The sequence below is a fragment of the Equus asinus genome, chromosome 25 (genome assembly GCF_041296235.1).
Source record: "Equus asinus isolate D_3611 breed Donkey chromosome 25, EquAss-T2T_v2, whole genome shotgun sequence".
NCBI lineage: Eukaryota > Metazoa > Chordata > Mammalia > Perissodactyla > Equidae > Equus > Equus asinus.
In genome coordinates, this window is record NC_091814.1 from 31,386,015 (window position 1) to 31,412,373 (window position 26,359).

The window sequence follows — 26,359 nt, forward strand, 5'->3', positions numbered from 1 at the left end:
GGAATAAGGCTAAATTTGCCTATGATTCCCCACAGGTAGAAGGGCAGGATTAGAAGGTTTGAACTCAATTGAACACAAAGCTATTTCAGCAACCGTGGGTTCCAGCTGAGAGGGCCAGCAAGCAGCCTTCTAAAGCCTCCACTGACCCCATGGAGAGTTGACTTTGCTCCCTGGGGGTGATATTGGAATGCTGATGCCTTGCAGGCAGCACAAGCAGGAATTTTATTATTATTGGTTTTGCAATTTGTTCGCATTTTGCTGTCATTTGCCTTAGTGGCCACGGATCTCTACATTAAGACTTCGATTCCATTCCCCCCGGGGCTCCCGTGTTTTATGGAGATCGCTGGTGTTTGCCGTCTTTATTGAAGTGGCTGCTGTGTTGAGCATAATCAAATGTCATTTATGAAGTCCTCCTGCCACTGGAGGACGGAGGGAGAGCCCCATGGCCTGCGCCTGAGCAACTCAAAGAGACAGGCAGCCTCAGAAGCACACTTCCAGATGCTGATCAATTACGAGGCTGAGGCTTGATTATTTCTGACCCAGGCTCGCCGGCTGTGAGTTATAGGTCACTTAAGTCAGCTCCAATGAGTTTCTTCCAGATGGGAGTGTCAGGTGCTGCCTGACAACTGAGCCATAATCCTCTTCCTGAGTTTCTTGCCTGGAATAAGCAGACCATGGGAGGCAACATAGACAGCAGAGAGAGCAGTGGACTCAGATTTCTGAGTCAGAGTTCTAATCCTGCTCAGCCATTCTTCCACTGTGTGACTTCAACAAAGTCATTTCTAGGGCTCAGCTTACTCATCTACAGAGTTGGAGTTTGATTAAATAGTCTCCAAAGATCCTTTACTCTAAATTGTTCTTCATTACATTGATGGAGAATTTTGCCCTGGCTTTCATTCGTATGCTTGATTCCTGACTTACGTGCGCTCTCTACTTTCTGAGTCTCACTTTCTGATAATCTTCTCACAAGCTCTGTAATTCCGGTAGTTGATCTTGGAGTGATTGTTACCCAGTCAATAACTTTTCTTCCAAGCTCTTTCTCCTCTGGCTTCTGACAGTAACCATTCCCTCTATATGTTCTTCCTAAGTTCACTAATGGCTTCCATATTGCAAAATCTAATGGGTGCATTTTAGCCCCTTTACTAATGTGATATTTCAACAGATTCTAGTACAGTCAGCCACCCCTTCTTTCTCGGGATACTTGCTTTGATAATACCATATGCTCCTGGTTTTCTTCTCACCTCACTGGCTACTCCTGCTCTATGCAAACTCTAAGTGACAAGTTTATGTCACCAACTCCCACATTTTTATCTCCAGTTCATACTTTTCTTATGAGTTCTAGATTCATATACACAACTGTCTATTTAGCCTCTCAAATTTAGTGTGTCTTGAACTAAACTCCTTATCCTCCTCCTGCCTAAAATTGGCTCCAATTCAGAGTTCCCCTTATCAGTGAATGGTTCTCTGTTCAGCTTTTGCTCGTGCCAGAAACACCCGTTTCCCTCATCCAATTCAATTCCAAGTCCTTTTGTTTAGACCTCCAAGGTACCTCCCAAATACACTCTCTTCTTTCCATCAATCTCCATTACCACACCTGGTCCAAAGCGTGTTTCTTCTGGATTACCACAAAGGTGTCTCTTCTAGGCTTCCTCCAGGTCCTAATTCATTCTCTTTATGGCAATTAATGTGATCAATTCTAAGCGCAAATGCAATCCCCTCAGTCTCCAGTTTAAAGTCCTTTAATGGGCTTCCATTGCTCTAAGGATTAAAGTCCAAAATGTTCTAGTGGCTTCCAAATTTGCTGTGCTATTTGTAACCTCACAGCCTTTGAACATAATCTTGCCTCTCCCTGGACCGTTCTCCTCGCAAGTTTTCATCTAGCTGCCTCCACTCCCTGGTGATTTTTCCTTAAAAACCCTTCACTTATATCAGGTGTTTCTCTTATTCTTTCTCATAACATCCAATAATGTTTCTTCATACAATCATCATTATATTAACTTATACATTATTTTGTTTGATTATTTCACTAATATTTGTCTCCCTATCTGGACGATAAGCTCCATGAAGGAGTGACCATGTATGTTTTCTGCTTCACTCTACCTCTACTGCCTTTTCAGAAGCTGTCATATAAGAAAGATTCAATAAGTATTTGTTGAATGAGTTAGCAAATCCTAATTTCTGTTCATTGTTTCACTAGCTGCCTACCTGCTAAGGCTCAGAATTTGATGCCCTAGTGTGTGACATAGAGCTCACCTCACCTCTTTGTGGCAGAATGTTAAATTGGAAGTTTTACATGAGTTACAGCTATATCAGACACCAGGTTCAGACACGCAATCAAGATGCACATTTTCAGAGGAAATGATAAGAACCAGTGTCATGATTCTTGAACCTCCTCATCAACATTAAAGACATATAAGGGTCAAGAGAATGGAAATGGAGAGCAGATTTGTGATGAGGATCTCTTTGGGGATAGTGGTGCTATGAGCATCCCCTCTTGACCTTCACCTACCTTCAAGAGAAAGGGATCAAATGGGAACACTCCACGGGCCCTGATCTGTGTCCCTGCGTTTGGATGCGGGAAGGGTACCACAGTGGACTGAGGTCTTAATCCCATTTGGGAAATCAAGAGAACAAAAGATAAGCTAGCCTGCTGCTTTGGTGGTAGAACAAAGGCGGGTTTCTGCCGTTGTTGACTATTCACCCAACCAGCAAGAAATCAACTTTGGCAGATCAAAGGATAGCAAAGAGAGTCAGAACTGGAGTTTTTAAAATGCTTTTCAAAATAGCCCACCTGAAAGGATGCTGAGACCTCAACAGAGAGCATCTGGAGGTGCATCCTGAACTTTAAAGAGTGACGAGGAATAAAAGTGAGATAGAGACACGTACACCCAGGGAAGGAAGTGAAGGTGGGAGATGATCAGGGATGAGAAGTCACCAAAGAATTTATAAAAGAGCCTCACAAAGGAAAGAGACAGATACAAACATCTACCTCTCAGGCCCATCCTTGTTGGCACAACTTTTCTGCTGCCCTTCTCTCTCCTCACACCCCTGCCATGACCTGTCCACTATATTCCACACTCCATTTTACCCCAGGAATATCAGATAAAGAAAGAGGAGAAACCAACCACACCATCTGTCCACAAGGCAGGAGACTCTTCTGCAACATGCTCCTAGCAGGGAAGGAGATAAAGGAGTAAAATGTGACCTCTTGATGAAGCTGGAAGCTTTGGTTATTACATAGGGATAGGCATGTTTAATCAACAAATTGAATCTGTGTTTGCAGTTTCAAGTAAACCCAGAACTTTATCTTTCCTAGAAGGGACCAGAAAAGTTGTGAGGTTTCCCTAGTTTGTATCCATAGGCAAGGAAGGACCTCGCCCACTGAGCAGGTATAAAGAGACAGTGGGAAATAAATATAAAAGTGCTTTCTGATCAATCCCACGAGTTCTGCTTATTCATAGCAACATCTACATCTATAGTGCTGTGAGTAAATAACCCTTCTGAAGAAAAGTGAAAGAGCTATTTTATGCTTATCTTAGGCTTAACGATATTTAAAGTATATTAAGCTAACTGCAGTAGCAAATAACCCTTCAAAAATGTATAGCACAAATACAATAAAAGTTTATTTTTTGCTGGTTGGGTGAACAGTTGGCAATTATTCAAGGACCCAGACTAATGGAAGCTCTGACATTCAAGATTTGGGTGTTGTTCTTTAGAGGTATTCCTATTCTTGCCACCTAGGAGAAGAAATACACAAGGTGTGCCCATAGGATGTTTTCACGGGCCAAGCCTGGGTGTGGCATGCATCATTTCCATGTCACATGCTACCAGTTGGACAGACTGTCACACAGATGCACCTACTAGCAGGAGAGGCTGGCATCACATTCTGTCTGTCCAAGAAGAAGAGGAAAGTGTGAACTTCAGTAAGAAGTTAGCAGTTTCTGCTGCATGGAGCATTATAAAACTGTAATTATCTGTTACAGTGATGCTCACAGGCCTCAGCAGCCTATGGATATAAATGAGATTACATTAATATTTATGTCCAAATTTGCAAAGAATTGTGTTTCAACTGATTGACTACAGATCCTCAGTGTCCCCCGTAAAAGCTTATGCCGGTCGTTTGTGGGAGCTCCAGCAAGAAATCTAATCAGCTCAAAAATAATTCCATTAATGGTACACCGCTCTGAATTTCTCACAGCAAGAATAAAAACAATAGCAAACCAATAATGAAATTCCTTATAGCAACAGCAAAAATAATAGCAAACACTTCTAGAACTTTCTACATGTTAGTCACTGCTCTAAGCGCTTTACATGTATTTTCTAATTTAATCTTCAAATATTGGACCCATTTACTAGATGAGAAAGTCAAGGCACAGAGAGGTCAAGTCGCTTGTATAGTGCTGCAGAGCTAGTGAGCAGCATGGCAAGATACAAAGCCACTTAGTCTGGCTCCAGAAGCTTCCTGCTGAAGCTCCATACTCTCTACCTTGCCAATATATTCTAAAGAAACAAGGATGTCTGTGATAGGGTGCCGTTAAGTCTGCTCATCACAAAACACCACAGACTGCATGGTTTGAACAAAAGAGGTTTATTTTCTTACAGTTCTGGAGGCTGGAAAGTTCATGATCAAGGTCCTGACAGGCAACATTGTTGTTCTTGATGAGAGTTCTCTTCCTGACCTGCACATGGACACCTTCTCACTGTCCTCATGTGCCAGAGAGAGCGAGAGCAAGCTCTCTGGGACCTCTTTCTCTTTTATACGGACACCAGTGCTATGGGATCAGGGACCAGGACTCATTTAGCCTTAATCACCTCCTCAAAGGCCTTATCGCCAATACAGTCACATTCAACATATGAATTGTGGGGGGCACATCCAGTCCATAGCAGGCGCTCTCCTGGTGCTTCCCAAACCCATAAATCCTGGAGATCCCTGAGCTCCAGAAATAAGGAGAGAGTCCCTCTCCTAAATTCTGTCTTCTCCTTTACCACGTGGATCCTAAGCAACAATACTCATGCCTAGAATGTCATAACACTTCCCAGAAAAACTAGTCCTGCGGCTCTCTCTATCGTGAATATCCATGTCAGCTCCTCATCGCAGTCTAGCCCAGGAAAGGCAAGCGTGCCCCAGTCTTCCTTCTCATTTCCCCCTACAGGCTGGAGGAGAGATTGCCAGCCTACCACAGTCTGAGTTTCGGTGTGGCTAGGCTGATTTCCTCAGCCACAAGAGATTCTGGGGACCACTCCTTTCGTGTTTAGCCAAGTTGACCTGTAGAAGTGGGCGGAGCTGGCTACACAGCTTGTCAGTCACCCCTGAGCTGCAAATAAGCTGAAAGCAAGATTCATCCCTCCAAAAGGAAATGGGGATTTACTAACTGGGTGACCCCAAACAATACGAGACAGGCTTTTCTCGGACCATCAAATGAAGCTGTCATGATGCAGACAGGCTTCAGGGAAAATGGTGTGTGTTATCTAGGCTACTTGGCCATTATGCATGACAGCTGCATGTCCTGAATTTTCTAGGTCAGTCCCAATTCCAAATATTCTATCACCTTGTCAGACCACGTATCCCAATTTTGTGTTTGAAAAATGTGGCCACCAAATCTTTAAGACACTAGATCAGTATACTAGCTTAGGGGATAGAACCAGTCCTTGTAATATTGATGAATATGTTTCAGAAAAATAAAATTTTTTTTCAGGGGCAGCATTAGAGCTTATAAACTGAAGCCACAGAGACCTCTAGAAAGAGGAAAATAATGACTCTAAATTCAGTTGCAGAGTTTCTGCTGCTCTAAGAGGCATTTGTAAAATCAGATAGGATGAGACCCTCATTCTGGTAGACGGGACAGAGGAAGGTCAGAGGGCGGGCAGTCTCAGAGCATGCATGTGGGCACCACCCAAACCCTCAACTCCACTCTGCCAGCCCACTCAAGGTGACCCGAAGGGCTGGACAGGGTGACTGGCCCTTAGATGCAGGTTTGGGGAGGGAAACCGAGGGCTCCATTATAATCCAAAATGGCATTAACTGAAATCTACCACAGGCCAGAAATCTGAACATCTTGATTTAGCATCTACCTCAGAGAGGGGTGAATAGAAATAAACTGGTCCCTAAGCACTCTGAAAAATGTGCCACATTCTCTGGCTAAACAGGGTATAAAATTAGTATACTCAGACGTAAATGTTCTGCAAAATACCTCTATACTTGTTCGTGGCATCTGGTTTTGCTTTTATTCTAATTACTATGCCATTTTAAAACTCCGAAACTTATTTTCCCTGAAAAAGAGGAGATTGTGTTTTCTCTCTCCTTCCTCAGAATAGAGAGAGGGCTTGGGCTCCTGCGAAAGAAAGTTTGTGGTGTGGCAGTGAGTTTGATAAGCACAGGGACTGGGAGATGCCACAGAGCTTAGAAGATCAAATAAGTGTGCGAGTGTGTGTCCATGTGTATGTCTTGCATGCAAGTTGGGAGCAGGGACATGGGAGTACCTGTGGAAAAGGCTCAAGGACATGGTGGGGTGGATGTTGATCCCTTCCAGGTCCAGTCTGAGGCAGACTTGGTACATCAGCCACTACCTTCAGTTTCTTGTATACTCTTCTGAGCAATGAACCTCAAAATCCTTTCAAATCATAGTGAAGGTAAGCAATTTGCTCAAATCAGTGGTCCTAGGCACATCCATTCCCCTTGTTTCAAATAAATAGAAAACTCAACTTCTCTGAGGACGTCATCAGTTTTTGCTTGTTAAATCTTCTATAGAAGGAAGAAAGACCAGTGATGTCAACATCTTGGTTTCTGAGTAAGAAGGCGCTTAGTGCTGTCCATCACCAGTTCTCCTACGTTAGGCCAAACCCATCCCCAGGACGTCTGAGAGGCTGTAGCCAGCTTTTGTGCAAATTAGACAAAAATGCCTCTTCCTCCAGGTGGCACAGCCCTGTGCCAGGGCACCAGGCTTGGGAGGGAAGCACAGGCTGGATCACAGGGCTGCCTTATCCAGTGCCCTGGTGCAGGAGTGTGCTGCAAATCTGCCCATTGCCTACTGTACTGGTCTCATGGTGGTGGAGATTGTCAGCTGGTCAAAATCCATGGTTAGGTATTTCTAAGAAAATTCTCCAAATCTGAAATGATTTAAAGACAGAATCAGAAAAGTCACCTCCTCAGAGGTATATGCTCTGCAGACAGAGCACGCACAGGTTAGACTGTCTTATACAAGGGTCAATTGTTTTGTCAGACCTCAGAGCCTTGATGATTATTGATGCTTTTAGAGCTATCATGGGCATGCCGTTTAACATGGATGCACGTCCTTGTAGGGGACCTCAAAGATGAATAGGGTAAATATGTGCCCTCTAGAACTGAAACAGTCTTGCATGGGTGATGAGGAAATAAAAATGCAAAACTGTGTAAGAATCCAGATGAGTGGAACTGAGGTCCACTGCAGAAGTTCAGACAAGCAAGAGAGAGAACGTTATAGGCCAGAGGACTCACAGAGGCTTTGTGGAGAATTCAGACACATAAAGTGGAGACAGCGAGGGAAAGAGGGATGAGTTTGTGACAATGGAGCAAAAACTGTGTAGCTATAGGCACAGGGCCAGCAGAGGGCAAAGAGGATGGATGTGAACGAAGCTTGGAAGTCTGAAGTGAAGACCCGGGACCATGTCTGTGTTCTTAGAGAAGAAAAAAGTGATGAATATTTCATATGCATATCTTGGAAGTAAATATTTAAAAGATGACACTTATTTAGAAAGTCAGCTTGATGAACTGAAAAGATCAGAGGCTTAGTAGTGAGACAAACACAAGTTCAAAGTCTGGCTTCATTCCTGATTCATTATGTAACTATGAACCTGTTACTTAATCTCTCTAAAACTCCGTTTCCTTATTTGTAAAAATAGAAATAAAAATGTCAGTTCTCCAAGATATTTACGGAGATTGAATGCAATAAAGGACATATTTATCTGTCACATAGTAGGTATTCAAGAACCGGGAGCTCTCAGGACTATGACAGCTTCAAAATCCTCTAACCACGAGTGACAGAAGGTCAAATAATCCATTTTGCCTTGATTTCTAAGACTATTGCAAAAATTGCTAACATGCATATGCATCAATAATAGCCAACTATAGACTGTAATGGTAAGATGATCTCTTGTCAGAGTTCTTAGTAATAAATGACAGAACCTGATTCTGCTTATTTTAGGCAACAGCAATGTTTATTAGAAGAGTATCAGGTAGGTCACTGAATTGATTGGTAGAAAGAGTCCAATACAAACCAAGACAGGCGATGCACAATCAAGATCATACCAACGGTGACTTGCAAGGCACTGCCCCCACTGGACAGCTGCCACGTGGCTGGATTCTCCATCCCAGCACATCACCTCCAAGCTACTGAACGGAACTCTTGCCTCCAAGCAATTATGGCACCAAAAATATGTCTAACTGACCCTTTGCATTATTCTCTTAAGGTTTAGTTTCTCTGGTCCCTGACCAAGATTAGGTTATAAGTCCATTCTATAGTTGTCAGAGGTGCGGATATAAAATATTCCTTCTACTTTATCTTCTGTAGGAAGAGGCAGCTAGGACAAGAGCAACTCCTCTCTCCTACCATGAGATTCCCTCAAAATAGAAAAGGGGTACGGATGGCAAAACAGCAAATATCCAATACGCAACACCAAGAAAAATCCATTAAATGCATGCACTCAAATCTAACAAGAAATATGCAGGACCTATAGAAGAAAACTATAAAACTTTCCTCTAGGAAGTAAAAGAAATGTAAAGTAAATAATGAGACGTACTGTTTCTGAATGAGATGTCCATATTGTTAAGATATCAATTCTCTCTGGGTCTATAAATTCATGAAATTCTGATGAGAATCACTAAAGTTTTTGTTTGTTTGCTTGTTTTAGTGTTTGACAAGGTGATTCTAAAGCTTGTATACAAAATAAGGTTATACAAAGAGCAAAGAATTTTTTGGAAGAGTAAAACAAGGGAGTGTTTGCCATACCAGATATCAAAATATGTAATAAACCTCTAATTGTATAGTATGGCATTGACCCAGGAATGGATACAGAGATCAATAGAGCAGAAGAGAACTCAGAAAGAGTCACTGTACAAACAGACATTTAGTACATAAAAGAAGGTACTTCAAATCAGTAGGAAATCAGGGATCAGAGAAAAACATAAACATGTGAGGTGATGGATGTGTTAATTACCTAGATGGTGGGAATCCTTTCACAAATTATATGTATATCAATCACCATGATGTACACTTTAGATATCTTACAATTTTATTTGTCAGTTATATCTCAATAAGCTGAAAAAAATGTTAACTAAATTAAATTTTTTAAAAAATCTTATCCTTTCTGTAAAGGACAAGATTGCAAATATTATAGGCTTTGTGGGACGTAAGGTCTTAGCTGCGACTACTCAGCTCTGCTATTGTGATGTGAAAGCAGCCACAGACAAAACTAAACCAATGAGTGCAGGGGCAGGCCCCATGGCCAAGTGGTGAAGTTTGCGTGCTCCGCTGCAGTGGCCCAGGGTTTCACTGGTTCGCATCCTGGACGTGGACATGGCACTGCTCATCAGGCCATGCTGAGGTGGCATCCCATATGCCACGATTAGAAGGACCCACAACTAAAATATGCAAATATGTATCAGCCAGCTTTGGGGAGAAAAAGGAAAAAAAATAAAATCTTAAAAAAAAAAATGAGTGCAACTGTGTTCCAGTAAAACTTTATTTACAAAAATAGATGCTAAGCAGAACTATTCAAAACATGATGTTGAAATCAGTGGCTATTTCTTGCAAAAAATTAATCTGGACTCTCATACTATGCACAAAAATAAAATCCATTTAAATCAAAGATTTAATGTAATAAATGTAAACATTAAAGCTATAAAAGTATCAAAAAATGTAGAAGATGTAAAAATATGGGAAAAAATGCACAGAGGTGATTACATAAAACTTTAAAATTTCTATACTCAAAAGACAGCAAGTAATGATAAACACTGGGAAAGACTGGGAGAAAATATTTTCAATGATCATATAAAACAAAGGATTAATATCCAAAATATATAACTCACATCTACAAATTAAAGAGCAAAAGATAAATAGGCCAATAAAAATGCAAAGAATATGAACAGGCAATCCACAGAAGAAATTAAATGGCCAATAAAGATAAGAAAAGATGCTCAATGTCACCAGTAATAAGGGAGAAGCAAAAAAAAAAAAAAAAGATTTATTTTCCCTATCAGATTAGCAAAAATAAAACATAATATTAGTGTAGGCAGGGACACACAAAAATTCTTCTAAAAGACAATAGTATATAATAAAATTTTAAAATGCATTCCCTTGAGATGTTATCACTCCCTGCCAGAATCTATTCTAAAGCAATATTTCCATATGGGTCCAAAGACTTCTTTTTGTGTAAGTTTGTTAACTGAAGTTTGCTTGTATTAGTGAAGAAAGTGGAAACACTAATTGCAGATCAAAATTGCGATGACTAGGAATGAGGTAGACCTACACATGCTGAAAGGAGATATAAATTTAAGAGAAAATAGCAAGATGGGAAACAACTCAGGGCCAGCCCTGTGGCCCAGTGGCGAAGTTTGCAAGCTCTGCTTCGGCCGCTCGGGGTTCACCAGTTCAGATCCTGGGTGCAGACCTAGCGCTGCTCATCAAGCCAAGCTGAGGCGGCGTCCCACATGGAAGAACTGGAATGACTTACAACTAGGATGTACAACTATGTACTGGGGCTTTGGGGAGGGAAAAAAGAGAGAGGAAGATTGGCAACAGATATTAGCTCAGGGCCCATCCTCCTCACCAAAACGCATTAAAAAAAAAAAAGAAATTGTTAAAAAAACCACAAATAAATATATATAATGGAGCATGAGCCCATATTTTTAAAAAAATTATACATATTTATAAATAGAGAAAATCAATTTTTTTAAACAGGTCTGAAGAAAATCCTTTAGTAGTGGTTACCTGAGGATGAGGAGGGGAACCTGGAGGTGAACATTAACGTTTTAATCTGTAAATGTCTGTCGGTGCTGGATCCTTTTGCTGAGACCTACTGCAGTTTACTGTGGGGGGGGCCAAAACTCATCTCCCACAGACAGAGCTGCCTGCAAAGCACCTGCCCTTTCACTTTCCTAGCTGCCTCTTCCTCACATTAACCAATTGTGTCTTCTCTCTTATGGCTGAACTCATATATATTCCAATGGAAATATTTCCATATTTTAATTTTACTGATCACAGTTACGGGTTGAGTTGTGTCACCCAAAAACCTGCGTCCAAGACCTATCCCCCAAACCTGTGAATGTGACCTTATTTGAAAATAGGGTCTTTGCCATTTTAATTAAGTGCAAATGAGGTCATCCTGGATTCAGTTGGGTCCTAATTCAGGGACTGGTGTCTTTACAAGAGAAAGGAGACAGAGGATTTGGACACATAGACACAGAGAAAAAGAAACAGTATTTACCAAAAGCTATGTTCTTTGATCCACCAGTCACTCCGTGTGGGTGTGTGTGTGTGTGTGGGTCTAAGGAATGGCCACCAAAAAGATACCTGACAACTGACGAAATTAAAGGGTAGCGATTCTCTATCATGGGTAGGATTCAGACAGAGGCTGGATGGCCACCACTTAGGATACTGTACAGGAGGCTCCTACACTGAAGCGTGGACTAAATGACTTCTTCATGTTCATAAACACTAGGAGTCCATGATGTCTAAGGAAGAACAGCATCACGCTGAAGAGGAAGGATGTGGAATGAGCAAAACCTGGATTGCCATCTTGGTTTCACAGTATACCAGCTACTTGACCTTGAACAAATTTCTTAATTGCTAAGAGCCAACAATAATATTTCTTTAATGAGCCTGCAGCTTTAGATGAACGAAATTGGCACCAGCTGATATTTTAAGGAAACAGGAAATTTGTTAGAAAGTTATTGCGTAGTTTACAGGAAGTACCAGCGACCACGGCTGCCTCCGATGTCTCTAGAAACGAGTTATAGTTGCTGCTGTTGCAGCACCTGATATAACTAAAAAAGACTTTGTGGGGGGTAGCTCCTGATTTTTCTTGTCAGCGTGTGAAGTGAACGTGTCTGATTGGTGGGACCTATGTCATGAGCCCATGGCATAGCTGCTAGGGAGACTGGAAAAGAAAATGCGATAAACGTCCCTATCATTTACTAAGCATTCACTATGTGCCAGGCACTTTTCTGTACTTCCATGCATTAGTTCACTTAATCCTCACAAGACTTCTGTGAAGTCAGTTATGTCATCCCCATTTCCACTGGCAAGGAAACTGAGGTACCGTAAAGCCTACTAACTCAGCCAAGGTACCCAGCTGGTATATGCAGAGCTGGGATTAGAACCTAAACCGTCCTGTCCAGAGCCTGTCACTTTTGGGAACAGTCCTTTCTGCTCCTCACCTGGCATTTCCAACTTCTACAGGGTAGGTCACTGTCCGCCTCAAAAAGCAACAGGTTCTTCAAACATGAGAAAGCGATTCAGATTCTGAATGACCAAATTAAAAATATATATATATCCATAACCTACAACTTACCTCTCAGAGCTGTTGCACATATTAAAAGAGAATGATGCATATCTAATGATTAACATACTGAGGATGCATAGTAAGCATTCCACCAGTAGAAACTGTTTTCATAATAGTTGCTACTATCACTACATTGTTCTTAACTTTGCTCAACCGCCTCTCGGCTGCTTCTGCCATTTATTATTTGTTCTACTACAGCTCTGCCACTCGTTCTCTCTGTGACCCCAGGTAAGTGACTGTACCTTCTGAGCCTCAATCTCCTCGCCTGTAAAATTGAGTTGAGATTGGAAAGAGGCAAAATAATGAAACTACGTTAATTCCAGGCCTTTTCCAGTTGTGACATTTTTTTCAACTCTGTTCTTCCAGCCCACGACACCCAATCCCTTCCCGTGGATTTCTCATCATCCGGAGCTCACAATTCACTGCAGATTATGTGCCACATTCTATTGTTCTGTAATTGTTTCCTGTTGTTTCCTCCTCAAAATGTGTTGCACAAAATAGCCTCCCAGAACACATAATGTGCTTTGGAAAACGGACCTATTTTACAAACAAGAGATTTGTTGTAGGAGCCCCTTACGTGTACACACACAAACACACACACACTCGTCGTCTAAGGTGATGCTCTGTGGACAGACTAGTTGAGGCGGTACCAGGTTATTTGAGAGAGAAGTGGGTCTCTCCTCATCTGTCTCAGAAAAAGTCCTGGAGTTTTCCTCAAAATGGCAGATCCCTTCCCCCTTTATCTCCACATAGGGCCTGAAGGGTGTCCTGGATGCTTGTTCCCTGGGGCAGCTTCTTTGAGGCCTGTACCAGGCATGTCCTCCATTTTCCCTCCTTACTCCCCATATTTATCTCCCAGTTAGTCAACCAGCAAAAGCTCCTTTAGTCCTCCTTCTCAGATGAGACTGTCCGAGTAGAAATATTTTGTGCACCTTGGTCACTCCACCTTATCTAGGAACTTTTAAAATTTTACTTAAAAATAAACAAAAAACGAAGAAACTTCCCTGTGCCTTCGCCTTTAGTCTCAAAGATCCCTTCTGTTCAGCACTTTTCAACTTGCGTTTCAACCACGTCAACTTGCATTTACTTTTATGCTATAACAGATAGTAAGATCTCCAAAGGCTCTGTAGTCGTTTTTCATATTCAGAAAAAGAGTCATCATTTTTTCATATCATTAAATAATTGACAGGGTAAATTCTTATACATAGTAACTACCCTTGAGATGTGCGATCTTAGCCCTTTTCTAGATAAGAAAAATGAGACTCAAAGAGTAAAGCTACCAGCTGGAGGTCGCAGAACTAGGACATGATCTAGTCAGATGAAGACCCCAGATATTCTGCCTCCCTGCTCGGTGTATCCTCCGTCACACCACAGCCGCTCCCTGACATGGTGAAGAGATAGGATTATGTTCCAGATCTCTGTCTAATGCGTGGTGCAATGCTGCAGTTGGTTATTCCGAAGCACACATTGGTATCGCTACAACTTCAAAGTCTGTGATCTCCACTGGGCCCTGTAACCCTGTGATGGTCTCCAGTTGCTTCGGGTTCCAGGTATCCCATCCCCGCAGTGGTGCCTCCGCAGCCATTCTCAAATAAGACTTGCCCATGTCATTATGGTGTAAATACAAGTCCCCAGCAACTACTCTCTCAGCTTCCTCCTCTGCTACCTGCATTCTTATCTCCCTCTGTACCTACTCTTTCCTTCTCCCTCCTAGTCTGCCGTCTAAGAATAACGTCGCCATTAATGTTCTGGATTCTAACCCCTTGTACTTCCTAATGGATGCCACTCCATTGTTTCTCTCTCCTGCTTATTCAACTTCTTCCTTTCTAATGGTTTTTCCTACTCAGAAAAGAGACACCCTCAGCTCTCTCCCATTAAAACAACAAAATAAAACAACACAAATCCAAACCTTACCCCCTTGTCCAACCTTCCTACCTCCCTCCTTCCCTTCACTACCTTCTTGAAAGCGTGGTCTCCCTCAGTTGTCTCTAATTTCTTATAATTTATGGTTCCTCCCATTCACCATTCATCTTATAATATGGCTTCCAACTATACCTCTTGCTTGAAATTGATCTTTCTTAGGACACCAAAGTCGTCAATATTACTAAACTCTCCAGACCATCTTGTCTTTGTTGTCTAAAGCGCTTAAACAAGTAGAATTCTTCCTCATTAAAACTTCCTCCTCTGATCTCTGTTAAGATAACGTTTCTCCAGCTTTTCTTCTACCCTGCTGGCCACTCCTTGGTCTCCTCTGTGGACTCCATCTCATCTGTCCTTCTCAGGCTTCACACTCTCGTTGAGTATCTTGTCATAAACATCTGTGAATAATGAATCAAAATCTGTTTTTTCAGCTCAAGTTTCCTCCCTGAGACCCATATAGCCAACTATTATGCTGGTATCTCCACTTGAACATTTTCCAACTACGCATTCAAAATATCTTAAAAAGAATTAATTACTTTGCCTGAATTAAATCCCTTACCATGTGCTGCTCTTACGATATGTACTATTTTGGTGAATGGTACCACCATAAAAATAATTGCCCAAAGAAGAATCCTTGATTCTTTCTTCCCTTTCATCTTTATTTACAAATAGTTCAAGTCTTTTATATCCTACATCCTAAATATCTTTTTAATATATATTCCTTCCTTTCTTTAGTAACTGTTACTGCTTTATTCTAGATCCCATCTGGATTACATCAATAGCCTCCAACTCATCTTCCAGCCTCTAGTTTGGCCCCTTTCCAACACTTCCTCCTCCCTGCAGACAGGGTAATCTGTCCAAAATGTAAATCTGATCCTGCCACTTGCCTCTATTAAAATCGTTCAATAGCTCCCTTTGGCTTTCAAGATAAAGTTCAAATTCCCCAGCTTGGCACATAAAACACTTTGTGATCTTGTTCCTGAATAACTCTCTAGCCTCTTCCTTCCCTGCCCTCACTACTGAACTGTACACAACCTTTACTCCAATATTGAAGTACACGCCATTCCCTAAACCCGTCATGCTAGTTAATGCTTCCATGCCAGTGCATCAAGTAAATGCCCCACTCATTCTGCCTTAAGCTCCAATTTCTCCAAGGTGAAATTCATTTAAAAATTCAGTTTGGTGGCCAATTCCTCCAGGGTGTCCTACCTTATTGTTTAATTTGATTTACATTTACTTCTTCTGTGCTCCTGTAGAAACCCTAGAACATTTTTTTCCGTGAAAGAATGGATGGATGGATGAATGGATGGATACTTTGAGTGTTACTCATCTCTTATCCTCACCTAACACAGTCCCAGGCACAAACTCAATTAGAGTTTGTAGGAGTCGATTTTACCTACAGAATTGCCAGCATAAGAATCAGAGCCCTTGAAGATGATATTCCAGTATGGTAAGGAGCCCACCACTGTGGAATGGTGGAAACTTACCTTCTATTATCTTCCCATGCATGCTGAGACTCTTGACTGCATGGATTTGGGAGATCTAGGCAATGTGGGGACAGTAAAGCCTTTCAATAAAAACATGATATGCCAGCCACCTGCAAATCCTACCTGCAATTTCTTCTCTTCCTTCTTCGATCCCAGGGAAATATGTCAGTGGATGCTGTCAGATAAGAACAAGCCATTGATCTATAGGGTGTGAGGCAAGGCTAGAATATTGATGCCACAGACTCTCTCTATGTATCAGCTGCTCCTCAGTAAATAAGGTGCCTTGGGAATTCAGACTTCTTGAACTAATAACCAACTGAACAAATCAAAATCTCCAGCACCCTCTGCCTCCACTCTGGAGGCCAGTACCCTCACAGCCAATAGTAATTTGGGCCTAGAAATTGGGGGTTGTATAATTAAAGCATTTACCTTCTCTCACCTTGACTTTTATTCTTTTCTTGAGTGTGTTTTTTTCTCAGTGCATAATTGAGTGTGAGAGGCAAAATGGGTAGTAAATAAAACTGGACTAAGATTTGAAAGGCCTACATTCTACCCCCAGGTAATTGACTAAATATTTCCTTCCCCTCTCTTGGTAGTAGCTTCTCCAAAAGTAAATTGACGATTTGGACCAGATCAGGGATTCTTAACCTGAGGCCCATGGTTGGGATTCCGGCCTCTGTTAATCCAAGACATTAATATGAAATTTGATGCATATGTACATTTTTCCTAGGAGGAAGGAACATAGCTTTTGTCAGATTCACAGGTGAATCTGTGGCTCCCCAAATATATGAAATTGAGGGTTGTACTTGACTTCAGCATTTGCACTTCTTTGGGTAAAATACTTTTCAGCACTGGGGAATCAACTGAGGTTAAGGGAGAGAAGCTGAACTTGAGAGTTGGGTTCAAATCCTGGCTCTTCCATTCACTTCCCATATGCCTTCAGGTGAGTCACTTTCCTTCTGTGGCTCTATTTCTACAAAGTAACAATAATAATATCCACCTCATATGTTGTGAAAATTAATAGAAACAGACCATATGGAAAAATTTGTGCTAGCTTGTCAGAAATCATCAAGGAATGCTTATTCAATGTGTGTCTAAAGAAGGAGAACATTGAGAGCCACCGCTCCATCTCCCACCTTAGCAATCTTGCCATTTAAATTGATACTTTCTCAACTGTCCCCATGGACTAACAAAGTCTTTATGTGCTTTTTTTTCCTCCAGAAAGGTGAGACATGAAGTAGGCCTATTCAATTAACATGTTTCTGTACAACTGGAAATCCATTGGAACAAACAGAACCATTCCAAGTCTTCTAAGAAAAGGCCAGAGTCCAGCTAATATGGCCTAAACTTTGATCTGAACAAGAAGAGAAACTCTCTTTCTCCTAAGACCTTATTCTGACACCATGTCTGTCCACAAAACCTGGTAATCCCAGGTGATGAGTGTATAGCCATACACTGTGGGGAGGTGAGGAGGGCGGGAATAAAGACAACAGTGGAGAAGAAGCCTGGGGCTGACAAGAAGGTCGTCGCCCAACCCACTTGCACCATGAAAGACCTGGCAGACTTAAACATTTAGAATGAGCCCATACCATCCCACCACCATCTCCTGTACTCATGTCAGCAAAAGGCTGGCTGCTTTACTATTCACACCTTTCTCTGTCTTACATCTCCCTCAACCTTTATAGCTTTTGTGACAGGTTTTCTCCTTCAAAAAGGGTCTTGATGTTCAGTAAACATTTATTCAATAAAAGATAAGGCCCTATAGCAAGCTAAGGGAGTTATAAATATATCTTTTAAATTATATCAACCTTTAAGGCATTATTATCTTCATTTTATAGAAGAGGAAATTAAGTTCATAAAGATAGTAAGAGACAGACTAGGTTTGAATCCAGATGTCTCTGATTCAAAGGCTTTTAAACTAAACTCTGAGCCCTCAAGACACAGTGATGAATAAAATATTGTCCCTGCTCTCATGGACCAATGGGAGACACAGATATGTAAATGGAAGACTTTAATACAGTCCTGTGTGCTCTCTTAGTTGGAGGCACACACAGGAGGCTGCAAGAGCAAAGAAGTTCAACTACGTAGAATTGGTGGGGGAGAAGAGGTACATGTGAAGTGTGAAGTTTGGGGAAGAGTTGAGTCTTTGAGGATGGAGAGGAGTTAGCCCAGAGGATGCAAGCCATTCCACACAGAAGAATGAGTGAATAAAAAGGCACAGAGGCAAGAGGAAGAAGTCAGAAAACCCAAAAGCATACATCACTTAGATGTAAACATTCCTCTGGCACTCTGACTTGCAAACTACCCTGCATTCTCCCAGCAGCCCGCAGAGATGGGAAACTGCCTCCTGCCAAGAATGAACTTGTGATCTTAGCACTGGTGCTGTGGAAAGAGACAAGGACTTTGGGGACGTGGAAACCAGTTTTTCTCTCCCCTTCTCCAGCCTAGACATCCCAGTCTCGACACAAAAGGTTACAATTTCCCTGGGAAGAAATTGTGCTGACCTCGGGTTTTCACAAAGAGTGTGGTATTTCTGCTTGGCTGCACAGCCTGCTGAAACACTGCTAAAATAACTAGTGAGCAAGATGTCTCAAAAGCAAGCAGTTGCATATTAGGGCCAACCAGAAGTTTGCCTGTGGTTTATCGACCTCAAAGGAATTAAAAAAGGTGACTATTTTCTGAGAAGTCATAAATGCTCCAGGGCCTCATGGCACTTGGCAACTCAGCTCCACCAGTGCGCACTTTCTTATGGAACTTCAAACAACACTGCTCGCTACAGGGTTGAAAACATAAACAAGTAGGGACTCCAGGGCCAACAAAAGTAGTCTAGGAATAAGGGTCCATATTCGCATTCTGTCTCATCAATTAGGTTAGCTAAGAATCTCCAGGCCTTCATTCACTCCTCTCTAAAACAGGAAAATATTTCTCACCACAATGCTGTGAACTTAGTTGTTATAACTGTTTTTTTTTTAAGTATTTGATTTCTGAAGATTTTCAATAAAGACAGCACACAGTCCTGGTCCTTGACTTCCAGGAGTTGCAGAAATTAAATCTGATCCTAACACTATTGACTAGATTTATTCCATGATTGAATTAAGAAAGCCAAATAAGTCAAAATAATTATTTCCTACTGCATTTTCCTAACTTTGAACATTCAAGAGAAAGGCCTTTACCCAACTCATATTTGTTAAGGGAATATACTGTGGGGGACTGGAATTGGCCACCCCAAGATATGTCTCTTTGGCATAAGGATTATTTGGGGCTGGTTACTTTTAAAAAACTGCAGACAGGAAAGAAACTCTGAAAAGTAGAATTTACTTACCCTTTGTTAAGAGACATTTACATTGTAAAGGAAATCTCCATCTGTAAAGGTGTCTCCCTCTCTGTACCAGGAAGAAGGGGGGACAACCTTATCTCTAGAAACTCTTAATCAATGCCAAAGGCAAGGCCTTAAATCTGCATCTTGTTTACTGTACTTGTCTGGTAACCTCCTATAACTGACTCCCCCAACCACCGACATCCTCCTTTGTCTTTAGCTGAGGAGGATATTTAAGATGGTGGCTTCAGCCATCATGGTGAGTTGCTCAGGTTGCCTGAGCCTCTCCCATGTATACATGTTATAAAGCTTTGTTTAATTTTCTCCTGTTATTCTGTGTCATGCGCATTTAATTCATTCTCTGGCCAGAAGAACCCACAGTGGGTAGAGGAAATGTCTTCCTCCCCTACAATGCATTTAGAGTTTAATCTTTGGAGTTAAGAAAATCTTCTTTTAAAAATAAAAAATCTTACGAAGAGGAGGAAATAAATTATCAACCCCATAATATGATTATTTTACCTGATTTACTGTCACATAGAAATGTAATTATAATTACAACACCATTGATGGCACAGAAACAAGGAAATCCCCTGATGTGAAAGGGGAGACTTTTTAAAAAGCAATCTTGGAGTTTGGAATATGCCTAAATGAGGAACCAATAAGGAAGAGTATAAAAAAATAATACCCAACCGATATTTAGCACTTTTAATGGCACAGACACCAAGTTTGGTGAATCTAGATAAGGGATCTCATCCCATCCTCACAGGCATTCTATGAAGCAAATGAGGAATGAGGCACTTAGCCGCCAGGAGATAGGATGCTATGAAAAATGAAACACCTTACTTCATTCAACAGTAAAGGATCTGCTCTGCTTGGAGTTGCTCAATTCCAGTTTGATTTACAAAGGCAGAAAAGAGAAGAGGAAAAGTTATACAAGGGGAAAAGACAGAGACAAAATAGAATGGGAGCATAAAGGATGTTTTAGCCAAGTGCTCTTCATCTACTCAAACAAAGTAGAATAGATTTATTATTTAATTAATTCACTCATTCAACCATAATTTAGTTGACATCTACACATTGTGCAGACAATACAAGATGTCTGACACCTCTATTGCCCTCTTCTGGAATATTTCACAGTGCCTTCAATAATCACAGCACTTTTGTAAGTGGTTCATGCCACATGGTTACAAGTGATGGGACCAAGTTTGGGTACTTGTTCCAAAGCAGCCGTCTCATCAGCAGCCTATGATGCAACCCAGAATGAGAGCTCAGCCCAATAAGAACACAGAAAGATGAAATAGACAATAGAGAAGGACAGAAGAGGAGACACATATAGAAAGAAAGCAAGTAGAAGCTATGATGCAGAAAACCGTAAATAAGCACAAGCCATAACTAAGAAGGAAGAGCTAGTCAATCCACAGAAGGAGAAAAAGCGAAGTAAAGGCAGAGAGAAGCTGAGGCACATCACGACTATAATGGCAGAGGAGCTGCGTAGGGAGCAGTAGTGGATCAAACCGCTTCCAAGTATATAATACCTGATTGTCATAACTACAGTCTATCCTGAAGAATGTTCTCATTCCCCTTGAAGTTAGGCTGAAAGGTCCTTGAGAAGGTTTCTTCTCTTCCTAACTTTCCTAGTATCATGACTAAAAATCCTGTAAATTAGAGTAATCAGACATAACAAAGATCTGTTTTCTTATAATCCAAATGAGTCAAAATAGCATTATTATAGATGACGCTATCCTACATAAATATATAAATAAGACATAGACCTAACAAATTAATTCACTAATAAATTAGATCAGAAGTATAGTTATAGGTAAGCAGGTTCAATTCTTTTATGAAACAATTAGGAATGTAAAGAAAAGAGAAAAAATTCAAGTTTGAAAGCGATAGATGTTTAAATTCTTCAAAAGGAATTGACGAACTTCTCATTAAGAATAATGAATCTCTTAGTCCATCTTTTGCTTCCTTCTAAAAGTGAGAAAGAATATGCTAAACCCAAGCCTCATACATTAACTTATTCCTCTATTTTCACTAGTGCTGCAACATAGGAAGGAATAAACTGTTTTAAAACGAAAAGCTCAACAGTGCCAACTCAGCTCTGACGCAAGCTTCTTTCTGTAAGACCGGTGCACTCGTATGTCCTAGGCTGGCTTCTGAGGATAGGCTTGGAAAGTAGGACTCCTTGTCTATCACATTGACTTTCCTGTCATCCTCCAGAATCAGTGACCATGATATTGCAAGGCAGAAATCCTACAGAGTCCTCAGATCTCATGACAGGTGAAGATGGAATGCCCCCACTTACCCAGTGGCACCTGCTCTGATGACCCTTTTCTATACAAACACAGTCACCATGCCCTCATTAGGAACTCCACACAAAGTCCACCATCCTCAGGCCTTCTGAACCACGTAGAAAGAGCCCATCCAAGAACCAAAAATGCAATGTCTCTTTCCTACTTCTATTCCCCCAAAGCTTTTATCCAGTTCCTGCCTTTTACCTCAGTAATATGTCTTTAAAGGCAATCATAAAATGACTGACAGCATAACAAAAAAAGTTGATCACTAAAAAATTGTTTACCAAAGACCTCTGCTTCTGACTATGATGGAAAAACTGCAATCAGATTTACTCACCTGCCTTAAACAACAAGAAAAACAAAAAAATATATATTTTCAGGGACTGGCCCCGTGGCCAAGTAGTTAAAATTCTGCCTGCTCAGGTTCACGGATTTGGATCCTGAGTGTGACCTACTCCACTCATCAGCCATGCTGTGGCAGTGACCCACAAGCAAAACAGAGGAGGATTGACACAGATGTTAGCTCAGGCTAATCTTCCTCAAGCAAAAAAAAAAAAAAAAAGGAGGAAGATTGACAACAGATGTCAGCTCAGGGCAAATTTTCTTCGCAAAAAAAAAAAAAATTCAATCATTGGAATGCAGGTAGCACAGAACTGTGAGTCCTCTTAGGAAAAAAGTAAATGAAGTAGTTCCTATGACTGAGTAAGATTACTGCCTGGAACCAATTTCCAGGCTACTGTTCAGGGACAGGGAATCCAACTAAAGTCCAATGGTCCTGGTGAGTTGAAGACGTGGAGACTGGAGCTCAGGGAGACCAAGGTGGATAGATTTTGCAAGGAAGAATGTCGTAGAAGAGATATTCATAGATAGAGCTCCAGAGGTCTGAAGAAAGGTCCCCTACAGTCTTTGGCTGCTACCATTATGAGTATGCATGAGAGAAAACTACCTGACACTATGGAAAGAACCATGAGAAAAGTGTAGGCAGAACAATATCTGGAGATCAAATAATGATGAGAACAATTTGTTTTCACACCAGCCAGAGTGGAAAGACTCCAAATATATTGGGCATTGGATAAGGTCTTCAGAATGGAATTGTCTTAGTAGTGGAACTAAGTTAGCACTACAACAAAGCCTGCTTTAAACTTTGCCTAGAATGTTTGTGAGCAAGCCTTATAAAGATCAAACTGATCTGAAGAACTTAACTGCAAGACAGAATAACGTATGACACTCTTTAAATAATACAACAAAATTCCACACCCTCAAAAATAAAATTCACAACATCTGTATTCAATCAAAAACATGCAAAGAAATAGGAAAATATGAACCATAACCAGGAGAAAACTCATTGATTACAACAGACACAGAGGGACCGGCACAATGACTGAGTGGTTGGGTTCGCATGCTCTGCTGCAGCAGCCCAGGGTTTCTCCGGTTTGGATCCCGGGCGCGGACATGGCACCACTCATCCAGCCATGCTGAGGTGGCATCCCACAGAGCAGAACCAGAAGCACCTACAACTAGAATGTACAACTATGTACTGGGGGGCTTTGGGAAGAAGAAGAAAAAAACAGATTGGCAACAGATCTTAGCTCAGAGCCCACCTCTAAAAACAATAGACATAGAAATGACAGGTGACAGAGTTAGCAGACAAAGATGTTAAAACAGTTATCATAAATATATTTAATGTGTTCAAAAAGGTAAAGGACAGTATGAGCATGATGAGGGAGGAAATGGAAAACATTTAAAAAAAAGAAAATTCTGGAGGTGAAAAATACAATATCTGGAATGAAAAGGACACTAGGTGTAGTTAATAGTCCATTAGACAGAGCAGAAGAAAAGATCAGTAAATTTGAAAATATGGCAACACAATTTATTTAAAATGAAGTGTAAAGAGAAAAGGCTTAAAGGAAGTGAAAAGAACGTTAATATTTGTGAAACGATACCAGTGTGGGTAACAGTAGTCCCAAATGGAAAAGGGGACGGAAGGAAAACTACTTGAAGAAATACTGGTCAAAGCTTTCCCCAATTGGAAGAACAACATAAACACATAGATATAACAAGCTCAAAGAAACTCAAGCAGAAAAACATATAAAGAAAACCATCAAGGTGCATTATGATGAAATTGCTGAAAACCAGTAATAAAAAGAAAATCCTAAAACAGCTAGAAGGGGAAAAAAGGCATATATGTCCAAAGTAACAAAGATAAACGTTATAGTAGAGTCATCATCAGAAACTACACGAATAGAAGTTAATGGAATGACGTCTAAGTATGAAAAGAAACAAACTATGAACCTAGAAATCTATATCCAGGAAAAATGTATTTCAAAAATGAAGGTGAAATCAACATTTTTCCAGACAGACAAAAGCTGACATAATTTATTGCCAGTTACCCTGCACTACAAGAAATGCTAAAAGAGGTTTTTCAAGCAGAAAGAAAATTGTATCAGGAGCAAATTTGGATCTACATAAAGGAATGAACAGCACCAGTATCTGGTAAACACGGAATTAAATATAAAAAAGCTTTTATCTCATTTTCTAATCTCTTTAGCAGATAATTTACAATCTAAAGCAAATATAATAACCATGCAATGTGTGGCTTTTTTCATAAGTAAAAGTAAAATGAATGACAAAAACAGCAGAAACAACAAGAGGGAGAGTATTGTAAGATTCTTACATTATACTTGAAGCAATTTGATATTACTTAAAGGTAGACTGTGATAAGTTAAAACAATATATTGCAACTCTAGAGCAACTACTAAAAAAATAAAGCAAAGAGTTATGGATAATAAACCCACAGAGCACTTAAAATGAAATTACTTTTTGCAATTCAATTAATCCAAAAGAAGACAGGAAAAGGGAGAAAGAGAACAAAGAATAGCTGTGACAAATAGAAAAGAAATAGGAACATGGTAGATTTAAACTGAATTATATTGATAACTGCATTAAACGTAAAAGCTTTAAACAAGAGAATTGAAAGACGGAAATTGTAAGAATGGATACAACACCAAGACTCAACTAAGCTGTCTACAAGAAATTTATCATAGAAACATAGATTAAAAGTAAAAGGATAAAAAAGATATGCTGTACAAACACTAATGAAAAAAAATTGAATTGCTACCTTAGTACAGACAAAGTAGTCTTCAGAACCAGAAATTTTATCACAATATGGAAAGATAGTCCATAGTCATAATAAGGTCAATTCATCCTAAGGACATAACTTTTCTAAATGTGTAATTCATCTTAAGGGCATGATTTTCTAAATGTGTATGCACATAACAACAGAACTTCAAAATACATAAAGTAAAAACTTATAGAACTGAAAGAATAAAGAGATTCACAATTATTGTTGAAGATTTCAACACTCTTCTTTCAGTAATGGACAGAATAACTAGTCATACACACATGAAGATAAGGATATAGAACACTTGAGCATCAACAAACATGACCTAATTAGCATTTATAGAATACTCCATCCAATAACAGCAGAATATTCCTATTTTTTCATGTACACATGGAACATTCACCAGATAGACCATATTTTGAAGCATAAAACATGCATCAATACATTTAAGAAAATTAAAATCATATGTTCTCTGACAACAGAGTGAAAATGGAAATGAATAACAAAGAACTATCTAGAAAACTCCAAAACATTTGGAAGCAAAAAATACAGTTGTAAATAACACATGGGTAAAAAGAAATCAAAGGGAAGATCAGAATGTGTCTTGAGATGTCTGTAAATGAAAGTGAAATATCTCAAAATTTGTGGTTAAAGCTTAGAAAAGAAAAATGGCCTCAAATCAATTATATAAACTTAGTACTTTAAGAAACCAGGCAGTGAAGAAAGCATTAAACCCAAAGTAACAGAGAAGTAAAAATAAAAAGATGAGAGGAGAAATAAATGACATTGAAAACAAGAAAGCAATAGAGAAAATCAAAGAATTATAAGCTAATTCTTTGAAAAAGATCAGTAAGATTGATGCAGCTCAAATCTTGAACTGTTGAATATGGTTACCACTAACCACATGGGACTATTGAGCAATTAAAATGTGGTTAATATGAAACAAAACATGTTGTAGGTATAGGTGTAAAGTACACAACAGGATATTAAAGACTTCTAGAAAAATGACGGGAGAAAATCTGTATCACCTTAGGTAAACAAAGATATCTTAGGACACAAAAAGGACAAGGCAAAACAGAAAAAATGGATAAAACATATCATCAAAATTTTAAAAGTCTGCTCTTCAAACGAAATTGCTAAGAAAATGTAAATGTAAACCACAGACTAGAAGAAATCTTTGCAAAATATAACTCATAAAGACTTGAATCCAGAACACATAAAGAACTCGCACAATTATTGCAAGACAATAAAAGACAAATGACACAATGAAAAAATGGGCAAACGATTTGAAGTCACTTCACTGAAGAAGATATATGAATGCATATGAGCATATTAAAAGATATTCAACATCACTAGTAAACAAGGAGATGAAAGTTATAAGCACAGTGGAAATAACAGGACACACCCACTGAAGTAGTCAAATGGAAGAAACTGAGCACATAAAGCATTGAGCAGGATGCGAAGCAACTGAAATCCCCATACGTGGTTGATGGGAACACGAAATGCCGCAATCACTTTGAGAAATAATTTGACAGTTTCTCATGATGTTAAGCATATTCTTATCAACACAATCAATCATTCCACCCCTAGATTCATGCAAAAGAAGGGAACACACATGTACACACAAAGAGTTGTGCATGAAGGTTTAAAGTAACAGCCCTCCAGCCCAAAATCCCCAGGA